This window comes from Lissotriton vulgaris, chromosome 6 (genome assembly GCF_964263255.1).
Source record: "Lissotriton vulgaris chromosome 6, aLisVul1.2, whole genome shotgun sequence".
NCBI classification, from domain to species: domain Eukaryota; kingdom Metazoa; phylum Chordata; class Amphibia; order Caudata; family Salamandridae; genus Lissotriton; species Lissotriton vulgaris.
In genome coordinates, this window is record NC_141694.1 from 1,251,895,575 (window position 1) to 1,251,914,651 (window position 19,077).

At 46.5% G+C, this 19,077-nt stretch overlaps 1 protein-coding gene across 1 annotated transcript in view; it reads right to left on the minus strand.

The window, feature by feature from the left end:
* Window positions 1–19,077, minus strand: part of LOC147708705 (uncharacterized) — a 389,106-nt gene that overhangs the window by 177,296 nt on the left and 192,733 nt on the right. The window lies entirely within an intron of this gene.

Genomic DNA, 19,077 nt, shown 5'->3' on the forward strand with positions numbered 1-19,077 from the left:
CCCAAGCCGGACAGGGACCCCACAGCCCTGGGTTCATACAGGCCACTGGCAATGCTCAACGTGGACTATAAGGTCTTCACAAAAATACTCGCAGAACGGCTAGCGCCGGAGGTCCCCCACTTAATACATTCTGACCAAAATGGGTTTGTGCCAGCGAGATCCACGTCCTTGAACCTCAGGAGGTACTTTAGGGTGGCGGCTGAGGCAACGAGGGAATGGCCCAGGGTGGGGTGCCTGGTATTAGACCTGGAGAAGGCTTTTGACTGCCTGGAGTGGGATTATATGTCCGCGGTACTATCGCGTTATGAGCTTGACATAGGTTTCCTGCAGATGGTGGATCTTCTTTACAAAAACCCAGTAGTCCGTGTGTGGCTGGGCCCCTACATCTCAGAGGCGGTGGGCCAGGGCACCCGGCAGGGATGTTCCCTGTCCCTGCTACTGTTCGCACTGGCTATCGAACCCCTGATGGCGCCATGAGGCAGACTTTAGGAGACGGAATTCCTCTGGGCGATGCAACTCAACAGGTATCGCTCTATGCCGATGACCTGTTGGTGTTTGTGAGGGACGTGAGATGCATACCGGAACAACTAGCCCAGTTGCTGCGTAAGTTCGCAGATGTCTCGGGGCTCCGGGTGAATGCGGATAAATCCTGTCTTTATGCGTTTGGCAATGGAGTAGAAAATCCGGGGTATTACCTAGAAGGCACGAGAGTCCAATGGAAGGCTGACACCTTTAAGTACCTGGGGATCCAGATCTGTCATCAGCCGGCTGACCTATTTGACAGAAGTCTGGGGTGGGCGGTGGCAGCGCTCAGATCCCAGATATGCTTTTGGTCCACACTCCCGCTGACAACTACTGGCAGAGTGGCCCTTGCCAAAATGGTCATGCTCCCACGACTCTGGTACTATTTTGTTAATCTGCCTCTATTTATCCCGGCTTCTTTCTTTTCTATGCTTAATGAGGTCCTGCGGGACTTTATCTGGGGTACGTCCCGACACCGACTGGCGCTGGTGAAATTATTCCTGCCAACGGACTGGGGAGGACTGGCCGCTCCTTGCTTCGAACATTACTACCTGGCCGCACAGCTCCAATGGATCGCCCGCTGGTTGGCGGATAAGGGAAGAGACGATACAGCTACAGATGAGCCGTCGTACTCTCTGTAGCGTGTCACCAAACTCTTTCAACCACTGGCGGCACCTGAGCGACCCACCCTGCTGCTGCTGGCAGTGGCGTATAAATGTTTCCGCAGAGCCCTGTTCCTCACACGAAAGGTGCTTCCATACGCACCTGCTATACATTTGGAGGGTTCCCCAGGTGGCGAGGGGGCTCACTGGTTAGAGGCGGCAGACCCGAGAGCAGAGGACGGCCCGGGACCAGGGTCCGATTCCCGGCGCGGCAGGTTTCTGGACCAGGGTCAGCGGACTCGATAATTCTCTCGCCTCGGTGCCCACTCTGATCAGCTATCACACTCGGCAACTCTGGGCATTAGCTTGCCTCATCTTCACTAACGGCCCCACCAGACCGCCGGGGATGCCTGGTCTCACCCTGGAGATACCCATTAAGGGACCATCTCTCAGGGAAGCCAGGAAGGGTTTCGCAGCGGTCGAAGCGCCTTGGGACCCTACGGGTAAGTAGTGCGCTATATAAATGCCAATACATTTACATCACACGCCCCATGCTAGAGCAGTGGAGGGAGGCAGATGTACAGATGCTGGGCGATATTTACAGAGATGGAGCGCTAGTGGCTTATGAGACCCTGGTCTCTAAGGGCCGGCTTCCCCCTGGGGGGTTCTTACTACATCCTTCCCTCGTAGCGAAGCTGATGGCCAGGTGGGGAGATGTGGCGACGGAGCCTGAACAGCACTTAACCATGCAGTACCTCCACGTCATGGGAAGGGGCAAACACCTTGTCCTATGGTTTGCTGCATCGTTACGGATGCACAGGGAGACCAGTTTGGCCCCTCTTAGAGGCAAATGAGAGCGTGATTTTGGAAGGTCGCTCTCTGATAAGGAGTGGGAGAGAATTCATTTTGGAAGGTCGCTCTCTGATAAGGAGTGGGAGAGAATTCTTAAAAGCCCGGTACGCATTCCCAGACACATGCGCTTTCGCCAGATACAACTTTACGTTGTTCATAGAGCCTATCTCACACCGGAGCTAATCAACTAGTACTTCCATCGCTCAGATGCATCCTGCCCTAGGTGCGGTGAGATGAGTGCGGGACTCCTACATCTTTTGTAGAGCTGCCCTGGGCTGGGCACTTACTAGAGTGCAATCAGTGAGCTGCTTAGGAAATGCACTGGTCGTATTATACCCTTCGATTGGCCTGAATACATTTTGCATCATTTCAGGAGACCACCCAAGAAGAAGGTGTCGTCCCGTTTCTTAGACCTGGGGATGGTGGTGGCCAAGTGCCTCCTTACGAGGCGTTGGAAGGCGCGTGACCCGCCTGGCCTACAGGCATGGACTTCTTCTCTTCTGGCATGGGCCCGGGCGGAGTGGACTGCCATACGTAGAGAGGAAACATTGGGGCTCCGTAAAGAACCCATAGCGGAGCGCTGGGAGCAAATGATTAATACCTTACAGTTGCCAGGTGGGGTTGGTGGTGCGGGTGCTGTAGAGGTTTAGGTGGGTGCTCTTGGGGGTTGGAGTGTACCGTGGTCTGTTCTCCTGTCCGGTTAATCTGTTCGGTACAACCATTGCCCCACTGGGGCATACAGGTTTAAAGTGCATGCGCAGCTGTGGCTGGGGGTGCGTGCGCGCGTGTGGGGTGGGGGGGCCGAGGGAGAGGGGGGGGCCGGAGGGGGGTAGTATGAGTATGTGTCTGTGGTTTTGCCGCTGTTTCAGTTTATTTCCGGTTGTTGTATAAATATAATTTTTGTATGCAAGTCCAAGTTGGGGGGGTCCACCCAAAACCCTGCTATTGTACAGGGCTTAACGCGAGGACAGTCATGGACCATTCTGGAGTTGCCTGCTTAGGCACTCCATGATCTAGCTGGCTTTGGGCAATTATCCTTTGCTTCTGAGATACCACAACTGTGACGTCGTGATTCCAACTTGTAATGTTATTAAGTATATGAATGCTTAATTGACATGCCAAGACAGCTGTGCTGAATTGGTTGAAGTTCATATCGTACTATGAAAACCCTAAAATGCCAATAAACAGATTTGACCAAAAAAAAGAGGCAAAAAGTTGCCCTTGCAAAAGAGACCCTGGCTCTTGAAAGGGATAAAAAGTTAAGTGGGCTAAAGCCCACTGGTGGCAGCATAATTCCTAGAGATAGGAAAAGGTCTCATGACCATAGAAACCTGAACAAGATTGTCCCTCCCTATCAGATTGGGGATGACATCCACAAATGGATAACTGCTTTGGAGAGGGCTTTCAAAGTACAGCAGGTACCCCAAAGTCAGTGGGCAGCAATCTTGTGGCTCTCCTTTTCAGATAAAAGGCAGAGACAAGCTCCTGACAGTTAATGAACAGGATGCGGACAACTACTATGTCCTGAAGAGTGCTCTAATAGATGGGTTTGGCCTAACCACTGAGCAGTACGGGTTGCTGTTCAGGGATACCCAAAAGACACAGACTCAGGACTGGACTGATTTTGTAGATTGTGCAACTAAGGCTCTGGAGGGCTGGTTACAGGGCAGTCAAGTCACTGACTATACAGGATTGTATAATTTGATTATGAGAGAACAAATCCTTAACAACTGTCAGAACCAGTTATTGTATCAGCACCTGGTTGACTCTGATCTGACCTCTACCCAAGAATTGGGAAAGAAGGCAGACAAATGGGTCAGAACCAGGGTGAAGCAGAAGGTACAGAACCAAGGTGGTGATCAGAAGAAGCCAGACCAAAAGGGTGGAGAGAAAGCAAAAGACCAGAAGTCTTCTCAAGTTCCCCAAAAAGCTTCTAATGGTGGGGGTTCCCAACAATCTAAAAAGAAAGAAGGCCCAAAGAAACCATGTTGCAAGATTTGTAAGGTTACTACTCACTGGACCAGTGAATGCACCAAGAAGGAGGCAGCTCCAGCCACCATTGCCCCTAAGGCAACTGTTCCACCTACTTCGGCTCCAAGTTGTGGTTCTCAACAGAAGGGTGTGTAGGGTTAACCCTGGGAACTGAGATGGATTCTGGCCTAGTCAGAATACCAACTCAAGCTGTTATGATCTGTGATGGGGACATAATTATGTCCTCTACTGCGAGTCCCAATAATTTGGGCAAGTACAGACAAACTCCTTTAATTAATGATAAAGTGGCTCAGGCCTTCAGGGACACATGTGGTAGTGTAAGAATGGTGACGCCTGGCTTTGTGGACCCTGGACAGATCATACTAGGTGAAAATTACCTAGTGGTCAATGCTAGCACTGTCACTACCAATCACAGTATGGCAATTGTTAATTTCTCCTGGGGAGGGGTAACTGGCCTCAAAAAGGTTGTATTTAGCTCAGACCTCCCTGTAGAATGTTTGCTTGGAAATGACCTGGAGACTTCAGCTTGGGCTGAAGTAGAGTATAGGACCCATGCAGAAATGTTAGGGATATCAGCACATGTCCTTGCTGTGACTAGGTCACAAGTCAGAAATAGCAACACTGAACTGGCATTGGATTCTGGAACAATGGACCAGTTGCCTACCAGGAGGAGAAGCAGTAGGGTTAAGGCAGTGCCTTCCCCCTTGCTTCAGGAAGAGGATCAGCATTCACAGGAAGCTGATTGTGAGACCCAGGAGGAAACTGTCCTATAAGAGCTTTAGCCTGATCAGGTTAAGTTTCTTGGGACAGGGGGACCCTCCAGGGCAGATCTGAGGCAGGTGCAGTTAGACTGCCCTTCTCTTGAACCCCTCAGACAGCAAGCTGCTGCTGAAGCTGCTGGGAATGCTAGTGGGACCCACAAAGTTAATTAGGATGATGGGCTCCTGTATTCAGAGGCTAGAGACCCCAAGCCTGGAGCTTTCAGGAGGTTGGTCATACCTTTGGCATTCAGGGGCTTCCTTCTCACACTAGCCCATGATATTCCCCTTGCAGGACATCTTGGCCAGAACAAGACTTGGGACAGGCTTGTCCCTCACTTTCACTGGCCTCATATGTCAGAGGATACCAAGGAGTTTTGTCGCTCCTGTGTCACCTGCCAAGCCAGTGGCAAATCAGATGGCACCACAAAGGCCCCCCTAATACCACTACCTGTGGCGGGGGTTCCGTTTGAACGTTTAGGGATTGACATTGTTGGACCAATGGATCCCCAAACAGCCTCTGGGCACAGGTTTATTCTGGTGGTAGTGGATCATGCCATCAGATACCCAGAAGCAATTCCCCTAAGAAGCACAACAGCACCTGTTGTGGCAAGAGCCCTCCTGGGAGTTTTCTCAAGAGTGGGTTTTCCGAAGGAGGTTGTCTCAGACCGAGGTGCAAACTTTATGTCTGGATATTTGACTGCTATGTGGAAAGAGTGTGGAGTGAACTACAAGTTCACCACACCCTATCATCCACAGTGCAATGGTCTAGTTGAGATATTCAACAAGACCTTAAAGGGCATGATTAAGGGTCTGAAAAGCTTAGGCGGAGATGGGACATCCTGCTGCCCTGCCTTTTGTTTGCTCACAGAGAGGCCCCACAGACGGGGGTTGGCTACAACCCTTTTGAACTTCTGTTTGGGCCTCTTGTAAGAGGACCCCTTTGTCTGGTGAAGGAGGGATGGGAGTTACCTCTCTAACTTCCCAAACAAGACATTGTGGACTATGTACTTGGTCTCCGCTCTAGGATGGCCGAGTACATGAAAAAGGCATCTAAAAACATTGAGGCGTGTCAGGAATTGCAAAAGGCCTGGCATGGCCAAAAGGCTGTGCTGACTGTTTACCAGCCAGGACAGAAAGTGTGGGTGTTGGAGTCTGTGGCCCACTGCAGCTCTCCAAGACAAGTGGAGTGGACCCCACTCTATTGTTGAGCAGAAGGGAGAAGTCACCTATTTGGTTGACCTTGGAACTCCCAGGAGCCCCCACAGGGTGATTCATGTCAACAGATTGAAACCATATGTTGACAGGGCAGACATGGGCTTGCTCATGGCTACAGATGAGGGACAGAAGGAAGAGAGTGACCCTCTCCCAGACCTGCTTTCTCAGAACCCTGATGATGGTTCAGTTGATGGTGTAGCCTTGGCAGGCAGCCTCGCTGACCAACAGCAACAGGACTGCAGACAAGTTCTACAGTCCTACAGACATATGTTTTCTCTGACTCCAAGTCAGACGACCTGGTGCACTCATGAAGTGGACACTGGGGACAGTCTGCCTGTTAAAAATAAGATTTACAGGCAACCTGATCATGTCAGGGACTGTATCAGGACAGAGGTCCAAAAGATGTTGGATTTGGGAGTCATTGAGCCCTCAGAGAGCCCTTGGGCCAGTCCAGTACTCCTGGTGCCTAAACCTCACACCCAAGATGGTATGATAGAGATGAGGTTTTGCGTGGATTACAGAGGCCTCAATGCTGTCACTAGGAAAGATGCCCATCCAATACCTAGGGCAGATGAACTCATTGACAGATTGGCATCTGTCAAGTTTTTGAGCACATTTGACCTGACAGCTGGCTACTGGCAGATCAGACTAGCTGATGATGCAAAGCCAAAGACAGCATTTTCAACCCCTGGTGGGCATTATCGATTTGTGGTGATGCCCTTTGGTCTGAAAAATGCACCTGCCACATTCCAAAGGTTGGTGAACCAAGTCCTCTCAGGTCTGGATGACTACTGTGCAGTGTATCTAGATGATATTGCTGTCTTTAGCTCCACTTGGAAAGATCCCCTGATCCACCTGAAGAATGTTTTGGAGGCCCTGGAAAAGGCAGGCCTAACTATCAAGGCTACCAAGTGCCAGATAGGGCAGAGTCAGGTTGTATACCTGGGCCACCTTGTAGGTGGAGGCCAGGTTCAACCATTGCAGAGCAAAATCCAGACCATAATGGACTAAACTGCTCCAACCACCCAGACTCAGGTCAGAGCTTTCTTGGGCCTGACTGGGTATTACAGAAAATTTGTCATGGGGTATGGTTCCATAGTGACACCCCTGAATGACTTGACTTCCAAGAAAATGCCAAAGAAAGTTCAGTGGACAGTCCGCTGTCAAAAGGCATTTGATGACCTCAAGCAGGCCATGTGCACTGCTCCTATTCTGCAAAGTCCAGACTACTCCAAAGAGTTCATTGTTCAAACAGATGCTTCTGAGTTGGGGGTAGGAGCTGTGCTTTCACAACTGAATAAAGATGGTCAAATACCAGCCAGTAGCTTTTATTAGCAGAAGGCTGACCCCTAGAGAGAAACGTTGGTCAGCTATTGAGAGGGAGGCATTTGCTGTGGTTTGGGCCCTGAAGAAGCGGAGGCCATACTTGTTTGGTACTCACTTCAAGATTCAGACAGACCATAAGCCCCTCTTGTAGCTAAATCAGATAAAGGGTGAAAATCCCAAACGGCTTAGGTGGTCCATTTGCCTACAGGGGATGGACTTTACAGTGGAACATAGACGTGGGAGTGACCATGCCAATGCAGATGGACTCTCCAGATATTTCCACTTAGAACATGAAGACTCAACTAGTCAAGGTTAGTTTAATGTCCCTGCGTTTGGGGGTGGGGTGGTGGGGGTGTAGGAGAGTAGGGTCTGCTTCCTATGGTCACCCCCACTTTTTGCTGTGATTCTCTGTTTTTTCGACTTTAATGTTGCTGTGGGCCTGCTAATCAGACCCACAGCCCAGCTGTTCTCTCTCTAAATTGATACCATGTACTTTAGGTACATACCAAATTGGTTACTGAGTCACCCTTGTGAGCCCCTGTACAGTGTACCATAGGTACCCAGGGCATAGGTGCACCCTAGGCCTACCAGGGGCTGCAGCATGTATTGTGCCACCCCTGGTTTGCCTTTCAAACTGACAACACAGGTCTGTTCACACAGCTTGGGTAAGGTGGTGTAATCACCCCTTACTTAGATATAGTATACCTATATCTGCCTTTATATATAGACACATATACACCTATAAGTAGGCTGTGGGGTTTTAGGTTTAAACCTATAATAACTGATAAAACCCCACTGAAAGAAAAATAGCCCTCACCGGTGAAAACATATAAACACTGAAAAAACACCTGGACAACCACAAACTAAATGCCATTCAAAGAAAGGAAAAAGAGAGTGAAAGTCATTTTTTTCTTCCTGAATGGGTCAATACAATGTAACTTTGTTATACGAGTAGCAGTAAGAAAGACTAGCTAACATTTTTCTGCTTGAGTTTTGTTCTTTAGGGATGCCACTAAAATATTGTTTTTCTTCCTTTTACTTTTTCAGTTTTGTGGCCTTTGGTTTAAAGATGCAGGGTTTAGTTTCATGTTTTAGGTCTAGTTTAATTATTTTATAAACTTTAGAGAATCTGGAAATATCAAACTCATATTTAATATTTTCGCTGCATTTGATTCTTTCACCGATAGGTAAAATGGTTGGTTTCATAAAAATCTTTCCTACTATGTGTCATCACATTTATCCACAGAGAATGGGTTAAAACCCTTAATACATCAGACCATAGTTTGAGTGGGTCAGTATTGATAGTAGGTGAATTGCGAACACCTCAGGCTTTAAACATTCAATGCAAGGTATAGTGACAAGTATATATATCACCAAGCATCTGGGATAGTGGTGAAAACATGACACCAGACTTTTGGAAAGCTCTGCAAAAAAGGCTCTTTCCAAGTTCAACAAAGATTGGAGTGATATTGTTTGTATTTGCAGTGATTCAGCTACGTATATAAAAAAGTTGTGTGATGACCTGTCAAAATTGATACCCGATCTGAAGTGATTCCCTGTAGTAGATCCTTGCCACTTGTTAGATGGTATGCCGAAAGCATCTTTACAATCTTAAGAGTTAATGAGGAATGCTATTGACTTTTTAGTCCATTCTGGTGCACTGGTTTCTAATGCACAGGGACTAAAACGCAAATACTTATCATTCCGTGCTTTATGTGGCATCAAAGAAAGAGTCATCCCAACTGTGTCCCTTAGCTGATGGTTCTCAGACCAGTGGGCTAAGAATGCTGAGAGGGCCTTTTCACTGAAGTTTACATTTGAAGGCAAGAGCAAGCGCACATGACCCAAAGACTTACTGAAGAAGTATTGTATGGTGTACTACAATAAGATTAATTTGCAAATATCTCTTTGGACCTCATATACACTATAAGTACACTGTCTATATACCATGTTCTTTCACAGCATGAGGTTCTGTGGTTTCCGACTTCACTTCGTATTCTGCCGCCATTTTGTGACAACCGCCATTTTGTGTTGCCTTTACTCAGGCAGCACGGCGAACGTAATGTTTTTGCTTTTTCAGCTGCTATGCGTCTCTTCTGTTAAAAAATAACCCCTTGTCCTTGTTTACGAAACCTATGTCAGGGTCTGGCCGAGTTTGTTAATCCATGTCTAGACTGATTGATCCTTGTCTTAGTCGACTGTTTGGGTCCCACCATTCTTTCTTACTTTATCTTATTTGACTGACCTTCGCTATTCTCTTCGTGTATTCTCTTATTACACAACTATCCTTTGAAGCACGCAAATACGTCCTGCCACCTGCAAATTGAATCACATGCACTAGCATTGATTAACTTGAGGGGAGGGGAGAACACGGGGTCTGAAAGAAGGGCGTATTCAAGATAATGGATAGCTTGTTTTCAAACTCTTCCTATTTGTCAGTTATGTATGTTTTGGGAGTAGGCATTGTAAAAATGTGTACTATAAAAGATTGTGCTCCACGGAATTAAGTGGCAGTCTCCGGAGAACATACCATTGGTGTACTTCTTGGACAACTGTGCTTAGCTGCAGCTAATAAACCTGATTTTCTATGCCTAACAGAGTGTCTCGTGTCTCTGTCTGACAAGGCAGGTGAACCCGGAGATTTTAGGCATGCCCTGTGCCGCTCGGCCCATAAGGCTCGGTTCTCCAAGCAGAAAGCAAGCAATAATAAAAGCAAAATGTTCCATAAACACCGGAAAAACACTTTTTTTGTTGTTTCTAGTGGCGCTATAATGTGTAACCACTGATAACAACTGTTTTTTAAGATATTGAAAACACTGAAAAAACCCAAACAGAATTTACCAAAAATAGAAACTGAAAACAGGAAAGCCTAGCCATACCATATACACTTAAGTGCATTATAATCCTCGCGTTAATGCTAACTTTGGTTTGGCTTTATCAAAACATGTCCTGTAAGGTGTCAAACACTTTGGAATACTAACCCACCCACCCCCCCCACCACCAATTCTGGCAGCGGGGGGAGCAATCCACCCTTCTAGAGGAAAAAGACATGCAAGTTACTGCTTTACCCGGTTACAGTTAAACAGGGCCTCAGCATCACAAAATGGACGCTGCTGCCACAGACACAAGTCTGAACTCCTGTTGCTGGACGAAAATCCGTTAGGGAGGCCTGGACAGTAGTTTTCCTGTCCAGGGAGGTGCCAGCACCTCCCCAGACAGGGGTTTTGTGTATTGGGGCAGGGAGGGCTGCATTCAGTGAATGCATCTAGACACTGCCTGGGGCACACAAGGTGCTCCATGCATAGCCTGGTTCAAACCAGTTGCTGGGGCACTCCAGCCCCAGCTCTGGCGCGAAACTGGACAAAGGGAAAGGGGTGTAACCACCCCCTTCTCAGGTCCACCCATAGGAGGGACCTAGTCAGGTAATCCAGCCCCCATCCTTAGTATACGTATAGGAGCTGTGTCCCAGGGACTTTAGATTATCCTGGACGAATCTTTGAAAGACATATCTTGGACCTTCGACATTCCATTCTGACTGGAAGACGGAAGACAGCTCCATTGTGGTCAAGGAGTGACCACCCTGTGCAAACAGGCACCAACAGGAACTTCGCCGGTCTGCAGTTTCAAGGCTCCCGTCGGAGCCCAATGACTCTGCGACTCCAAAACTGGACTTCCAGACTTCTCTGACCCCGACCCACATCCACAGCAAAGCTGAGACCCGTGGCGGACACAAGAGACGTGGGACCGGACATCTTGGACACCCTGAATTGTGCTATCTGTACTCCTTTCCTGAAGCCTCAGTAAGTTGTGCATTGGGGTACGAGAAGCCCCAGCCATGAGCACCATTTGCACCGAAGCCCAGGCCCCCACACTCCGCGGGAGTCCCGTGGGCCCCGCCTTTGCATTTGAGCTCGATGCGTCTTCCCTGTTCCTTGCCCGTTGGCTAGAGAGTCCCCTGAAGACACCATATTGAATTTACTTTTGCTTTCCTGGTTGCTCCAGGCTTGCTCCAGCTCCCCTGAAAAGGAGAAGCGCCACAGACCTTGCTGGTCTGCAACAGAGCCAATCTCGACATCCTGCATAGGTTGCGGTTGCCAAGGCTTGTTGGGTCCAATCCAGAAACCGACACCGCAGTCATCTGGATCCATCGTGGGACAGCTCGAATCCAGCGCCTGGTCATCGTCGATGCCTCCTGGACCTCGTGGCTGAAGAGACAAACTTACCTTCTTCACCTTCAAGCACCCGACATCGCCTGGTTCCTTCCTGGTACCTTCCTGGTCACTGGCTAGTGACCCAGACTCTGTCCCCTCTGCTTTCAGGTTCTTCACATCTCCGATCCACCCGGACACTATTCCTCTGGTGGCCTGCAGCACTTCTTTGCAGCTCTCCATAGAAAACGACGATGAAACCCGACACGAAAAGACACCTATGCACCCGGCTTCCCTGGGTGAGGTAACACGAGTACTCCGGTGCTCCTGTGGGTCTTGACTCTCGAAGTGTCCTAGTTTAAAAGGGTTCCATCCTAGTCCATCCGGAAATGTCCTTAAATTGTATATTTGTAACTTCTTCGTTTCCCATAGAAAGTCAATGGTAACCGCACGCGTCTCCCTTGAGCCTCCTACTTCCTAAACTTTGGTTGTTTAGTGTAGCCCCAGCGATTCCACAGGCCCCAGGCCTACTTTCTAACTCTCACGTGGTACTTATACCACTTTGTTAGTATATATTTTGTGAGGCCCCTAGGGCCGAACGTATACTGTGCACCTTATCGTATATTAATTGTGTGACTTGTATTGTATTTTTACCTCTGACCTCATAAAGAGTGCAGAGGGTTTGTGTTTAGATTAAATACATATATATTTGATATATACCTTGTGTGGTGTCCTTTCATTTGGTATCCAAGGGATTATATATGGTAAAACGACTTTCTTAATTCGCCTACTGAAGTCTTAGCCTGAAGACTGCTGGTTCATGCTACCACTAGGATAGCTTTCAATAAGGTTGACTTTACAACCACCATCAATACGGGTCAATTAGACTGGTGCAAGGTGCCCACTAGAACTAGTGGACATCATATGATAGGCTAACTTCTCACAATTACCAATACCTCAGGAATCCAACTGCTCCATGACTCTGATATAGCAGCTTGATTTGCAGAATATTATCAACAATAATACACTCCTGAAACCAGACCTCTGATGACTCTATAGAATCCCACTTCTTGAGTATTAAACTCGGAATCCCATTACTACGGATGCTTCTTTGCTTGAGTCTGCCTTAACAATAGATGTACCACAAGCGGCAGTCAAATGTTTGTCAAAAGGTAAGGTGCATGATTCCGATGGTTTCACTATCAAATTTTAACTCCAATTCTCTCATTTACTCATTCCTAAGCTATTTAAGCTTATCAATTATTTTCATTCTAAACTCCTGCCTTGGTTCTCTCTCAGTGGCGATATGCTTTATTCCGAAAAAGACTGCAAGTGAACATATGTAAAAATGACTGTCCTTTCTCCTTATTTAACACCGATTGCAAGATTTTTGCTAAGGTCATTGCTCTCCGACTATTTGATCTTATTCCTGATCTAATTGCCCTTGAACAGAAGACCGAGACTGTTAGACACAGGAACACTACAGATAACTTGTGTACCATTTATAATATTATCAGTAAAGTAAATAAACTCACTTGCACTCTTGTCATGCTAACCCTTGATGTTGAGAAAGCTTTTGATACAGTCAACGGCCAGTTTCTCATGAAGGCTCTGGAATGGCATGGTTTCAGCCCCCGAATTGCATTAGAACCCTTTTTACAGCAACTGAAAACCTCAGACTCTCTTTCAGATTGTTTAGCTTATTAAAGACACAGATATAATATACTGCATATGCCAACAACATTCTTCTCTTCCTGTCACAACTTGATTCCTCCCTTCCATATTTTTTTGATGCGTTACAATTGTATTCTGAAGTTTCAGAATATAAACTCAATTTGGATAAATCTGAAGTTTTGCCCTTCAATAAATACGGTATAAAGGACCCCTGTTTCGGGCAGGCCTATCTTGGAATCCTATTAAGATTAAGTGTTTGGGGATTTTTTTATACCAATAATACTAGAGACACATTAAAGAGCAATATAGAAAGGATCCTCTAAGGATCACTCACCCAGGAATGGTCACCTCTATTTCTGTCTTGGTGGGGTCGTTTGGCTAAAGATGATGCTACTTCCAATTGTGAATTTTTTCCTTCCGATGTTACCCATAAAGCTCCCAAAGAAATACGTTAACTTTGGGCAAAATGTTATCCTCGGTTCCTATGGAATGGGAAAGCATCTCAGATTTCATTAAACAGACTAAAACTCCCCAAATCTGCCAGCCGTGTTAATTTTCCGGACGTATTTATACAATATAAAGCTTTTGGTACTAAGCAAGTTCAACATTCCTTTATCGACCATATTCTTATTGGAATCCTGCATGATATTCCCTCTCTCTTATACGCATTGTTTTTATGCCCCCCCGTGTTTTGGGTATCATCAGTAATGTATTCCTTTTCCTTTTTAAACCATTTATGTCCAATAAATCTACATGTCATCAATTTCTCCAACACCCTATCAGGTATAATAAACAGCTCACATTAAAAAGAAAGCCTCTCATGAGGAGAAGTAGGATTGATAAAGGTCTTTTTACTGTCTCACCACTTATTTTAAATAATTCAGTTTTTCCTTTTGAATTTCTTTCTCATTCATATAATATGCCATCTACATTCCTTAGACAGTACAAGTTATTGAAAAATATTTGAGCTCTTCTTCCTTTGTTTGGGTCGAACTGAGGCTATGGAGTCTCCTCCTTAGTCACCAAATTGAGCAGCTACAGCTTCACTTATCAATAAAAAACTCATTACACCCATTCATGATAGACCCAAGTCCAAGCGGAAAACCTTGGGGAAGCTGATTTGCAATACAGTTGGCCTCTCGCTATTTGGGACAAGCTATGGACAAAACCTCACTCCACTGGTCGTTAAGCAAGCTTAACACAAACATTATACTACTTCTACAATATATTATTTTACACTACAGCTCGTATGTTTAAACTCAAGTTTCTCAAGCAAGATAACTGTTGGTACTGCAACTCCCAATCTGGCACCTATGTTTTTTCATTGCCATAATGTATCTAGTTTCTGGACTCAGGAATGGGACAAAATTTTAGCTATTACAGGAATTTCTGCACCCTTTTCTTTAGATAAAATATTTCTTGGTGGATTACATTTCATATGGTAAATTAGTAGATCTTTTTTTATCAGCAATGGGGTTTACAGGTGATTACGTCCAACTGGAAATCTACAGACAACTTCAACATTCAACAATGGTCGAATTTAGTATGTCATGCTCATCGAATCGATAGATATCATTGACATTTTTTTCCATTGTCTGTTAAACGAGATATTCTATGGGCAATTCTCACTACTCATCTTTCTAATGCTGCAATCTCTCATGCCTCTTGACCTCTATTAATGATTGTCTAGCCTCTCTTATTATAGTGATATTATAGTGTAACCACAGTTTTTGCTTGTCTAGGATATTGTTATAATAATCTTTTTAGTTTTCATAGCTATTGATATATGAAGGGTATTCTCTGATGTTCCTCCCTCTCTATCTTTCTGTCTTTTTTCTTTCTTCTTCTTCTTCTTCTTATGTGCTCATCGTAGAATGCCTTTCCAGCACTACATTCTTCTAAATTTAAGTGTGCATTATGCTTTCTAAACACTTCAGAGGTAAATTTGTGGGCACTGTGGTAGAGATTAAGGGGCGACTGTTGGCCTTGAGGGTGCAAGAGGGCTCTTTTCCTTATACGGTAGCTTCTATTTATTCCCCTAATGAACACCAGGAAGAGTTTCTGATTGATGCCATTGCCAAAGTTCTCCAAACACCCGATCCCGCCATTGTAGTGGGTGGAGATTTAAATTTGGTGATGGACCTAAGATAGGACCGGCCTGCCTCTAGGACGGGGGGAGCGGGAGATTTGTCCACGACAGGTAGGGAGTGGCTGGAGGATTGTGGGCTTAGGGATGCTTGGAGAGCTTTACATTCTAATGACCAGGATTACACTCATTACTCTGCAGCTCACAAATCTTATGCTCAGTTGGACCATTTTCTTGTCACCTACCCGGTTTGGGATCGTATTCGAGCCTCTACTGTTGAGGCGCGATCACTCTCGGACCACGCGCACATCACATTAACCATCCAGATATCCTCCCCGGCCACTTCCTTGCCTCAATGGTGTTTGAAAGATTGCCTATGGTCATCTCCCACAGTGGTCGCTACTATTCGAACCATACAGACGGACTATTTAGCACTTAATGAGGATGGTTCCACTGCACTGTCCTCAGTTTGGGAAGCGCTCAAACTGGTTGCCCGTGGGGCTTTAATAGCTAAAGCTGCCTATGGAAAGAAAATCCGAAAAGAAAAAAGGAAGAGCTAGAATCAAAAGTGAGGGAACTAAAGGCAATTCACAAACGCTCCGGATCTGGCGGCGGCTTGAAACGGAGCGATTATATCTCCAGCTTTTAGATCTTGACAGGGCTGAACATGCGGTGTTGAGAATGAAACATAAGTATTTTGTGGGGGCGTATGCTTGCGCATTGCTTGTGTAGCAAACAACATGCGTAGGCATTGAAAACGGTTTGCAATGCCCAAGGGACGAAGGTCTCTGAGGACTTGGGTATTGCTGATGTCTTCTAGATGTATTATTCAGAACTATACTCTGCGGGGACCCTGCTTCCTTCAGACCCACAGGCCTATGTGGAGGGGGCAATGATATCCCCCCTGCTGTCCACCGACGCTAAAACCCTTGACGCCCCTATACGTACAGAGGAAGTGATAGCCACCATTGTCCGCTTGAAGCCCCTGAAAACCCCTTCCCGACGGATTAAGCGCAAATGTTTATAAGACCTTTTGCACCGAGCTAGCTCCCCTGCTCACCAGTTTGTTCAATTAGTTCACAGATGCCGGCTCTCTTACTGCATCAATGCTGCAGGCCTCGATCACAGTTATACTCAAGCCTGGCAAGGGTTCCACGTATTGTAGCTCCTTCAGCCCGATCTACCTATTAAATGTTGATGCAAAGTTATTTTCTAGTATTCTGCCCAGCGTTTGAATCCCCTGATGCCTGGCCTGGTAGATCTAGACGAGGCTGGCTTTATCCCCAGTTAACAATGCGGAGACCACACTAAGCGGGTCTGCCATTTGACTGACAAGATCCATCAGTCGTGGGAAGAGGCTTTGCTATTGGCTGTCGGTGCCGAAAAGGCTTTCAACAGGGTACATTGGCCATACCTGTTCGCTACTCTGGAATGTTTTGGGAGAGGCAACCGTTTCCGCAATTGGATTGACAGTATTTATAGCTCCCCAAGCGCTTCAGTTAAGGTGAACAGTGTTCGATTGGGTGGGTTTGCAATAAGGAGTGGCACAAGACAAGGCTGCCCACTCTCACCTCTGCTTTTTGCCCTTTATATGGAGCCCTTTGCACAGAAGCTCCAGGACAACCCCAATGCACAGGGTATTCCATTTGGTACTGATTGGCACTTGATCAGCCTTTACACCGATTACGTCATTTTCTCTATCACACATCCCCTGACTTCCCTTCCAGCTATAGTTGCAGACTTGCATGCCTTTGGCCGGGCTTCTGGTTTTAAAATTAATCTGCATAAGTCACACATTTTGGATCTAACCTCTACACAGCTTACGGTTGATGCTCTTAGGGCCAGTTTGATTTCGACTGGGTGTCGGAGTAAGGGACTTAGCTTAGTCCATTATAAAAATGTAGCAAAAAAACGTCAGAAGTTAACTATTCTAGTTGGCTTATGCCTATACCGAATGACCTGGCATAGTGGTGTAGGCTGCCGTTGTCGTGGTTAGGTAGGCTAGCAGCAGTCAAAATGAATGTTCTGCTAAGGGGGCTGTACGTATTTCAGACTCTGCCTCTTCTCCCACCCTCGGAGGTGCTGCCCACCATTCAAAAAGAAATAGAGCGCTTCATCTGGGGTTCGGTTGCCCTAAGGTAGTAGAAGACTTTGTTGCAGCGACCTAAAAAGGAAGGTGGCCTCGCTCTGCTGAATGTTAACAGATATTTTTTGGCCTCTATGATGCGATACCTGGTGGAATGGAACCGTCCGACGACAGAGAAACATTGGGGGTTTATGGACCAGACAGTTGCAGGTCGGCATATTTGGAGGAAGGTATGGCTGCCCAGGGACACTCATTCCTGGGGGCTATACTCATCTCCTATCATGAGGCCAACATTGCAGGCTTGGGACAAAGTATCCCGATCAGCGAAACTAACCACTTTACCATTGCCTATGGCTCCAATATTCTCCAACACCGATTTCCCCCCTGGTAAGGCCAAGGGGGTGGGCTCGAGCTGGGTGAAAGGGGGCTGTAAGCACTTAGGCTGTCTTTTTGACCACAAAGGCCATATCCCATTCGCGCAGACTATGACCTTTCCCAGTCTGACCACTTTCTTCATACACTAATGATGCATTGGGTTCTGGATGCGTCCACCCGCCCATTGGTTGGCAGATCAATGCTTCCATTTGAAAAATGGTTATTCCTTAAAAATGACGACCACAAACTTATATCTGAACTGTACTCTCTCTCTGGGCCTGGGCAAGAGTAGATCCGCTGGTCAGAGGCGGTGGGAAGCAGAAATCGGGCAGACACTTTCAGACAAAGATTGGGAAGACATCTATTATAGGGCTCACCACACCGCTCACTCTATGGGACATACTGAAACAGCATATAAGATTATTACCTATTGGTACTACACCCCTTCTCGGATGACGAAGTGGAATTCTGGGTGTGACAGCCTTTGTTGGAGGGGTTGCGGGAGCCCAGGGACTCTTCTTCACCTCCTGTGGAACTGTCCAAAGCTTTCTAGGTATTGGGAGGGAATCCTGGATGACGTGGACAGGGCTTACGACACCGCTATCCTCAGGTTCCCTGCCTATACAACATTAGGACTACCCAATGCACTGACCATCCCTTTGCGCTCCCTCAGAGGTAGACAGATGGCCCTCGCACTTAATGCCGCGCTCCGAACACTCTTGCTTTGCTGGAAGACTGGTAGAATCCTAGAGCATACACAGTAGCTTCATCAATTGTGGTCTCTCCTGGGGATGGAAAGACTGTCCATGGGCAACTTTGGGGAGAAATCTGAGGATGCTAAGATCTGGTCCCCCTTTATAACCATTCTCTCCTCAGAGTTTTGGGAACTAACTTGTCCTAATTTTTTTGCGTGTTTAAAATTAATACCATACAAGCACGAAGGGCATTGAAACGATGCTTCAAATTAAGCCATATGGAAGGAGGGATACCTTACGGACCCCCAGCTGGGGTTCTCTAATCTTTTGATTCTGTCCTGGTTCATGTGGGGAGGTTGGAGGGGGGGGGTAGGAGGATCCCTCTATTGAGGCCCCTTAAATGTTTCTTCAGTTGTATTTTTGTTTGTAGTTTATGAAAACCCAGACTCTTTGATTCATCCCCTGAGTCTATCGCTTTAGATCTCCTTAAGAGGTACGCTTGAGTAATGAAGTCAAATTTGATTTGGTTTCCTTCTGTTTTATCTTTTTTGACGTCGCCGGCCCTGGATGGGTTGTAGGCGACTTGCTGTGTATTTAACCTGCCACAGTGATTTATTTTATTTATTTATTTAAAAGGTTTTATATAGCGCTGGCTGGACCCAGGAGTATCAGAGCGCTTTACAAGTTATAGATCAGACTCAGATGAAATATAGCATTGGTACATTTGAAATAATAAGATAAAC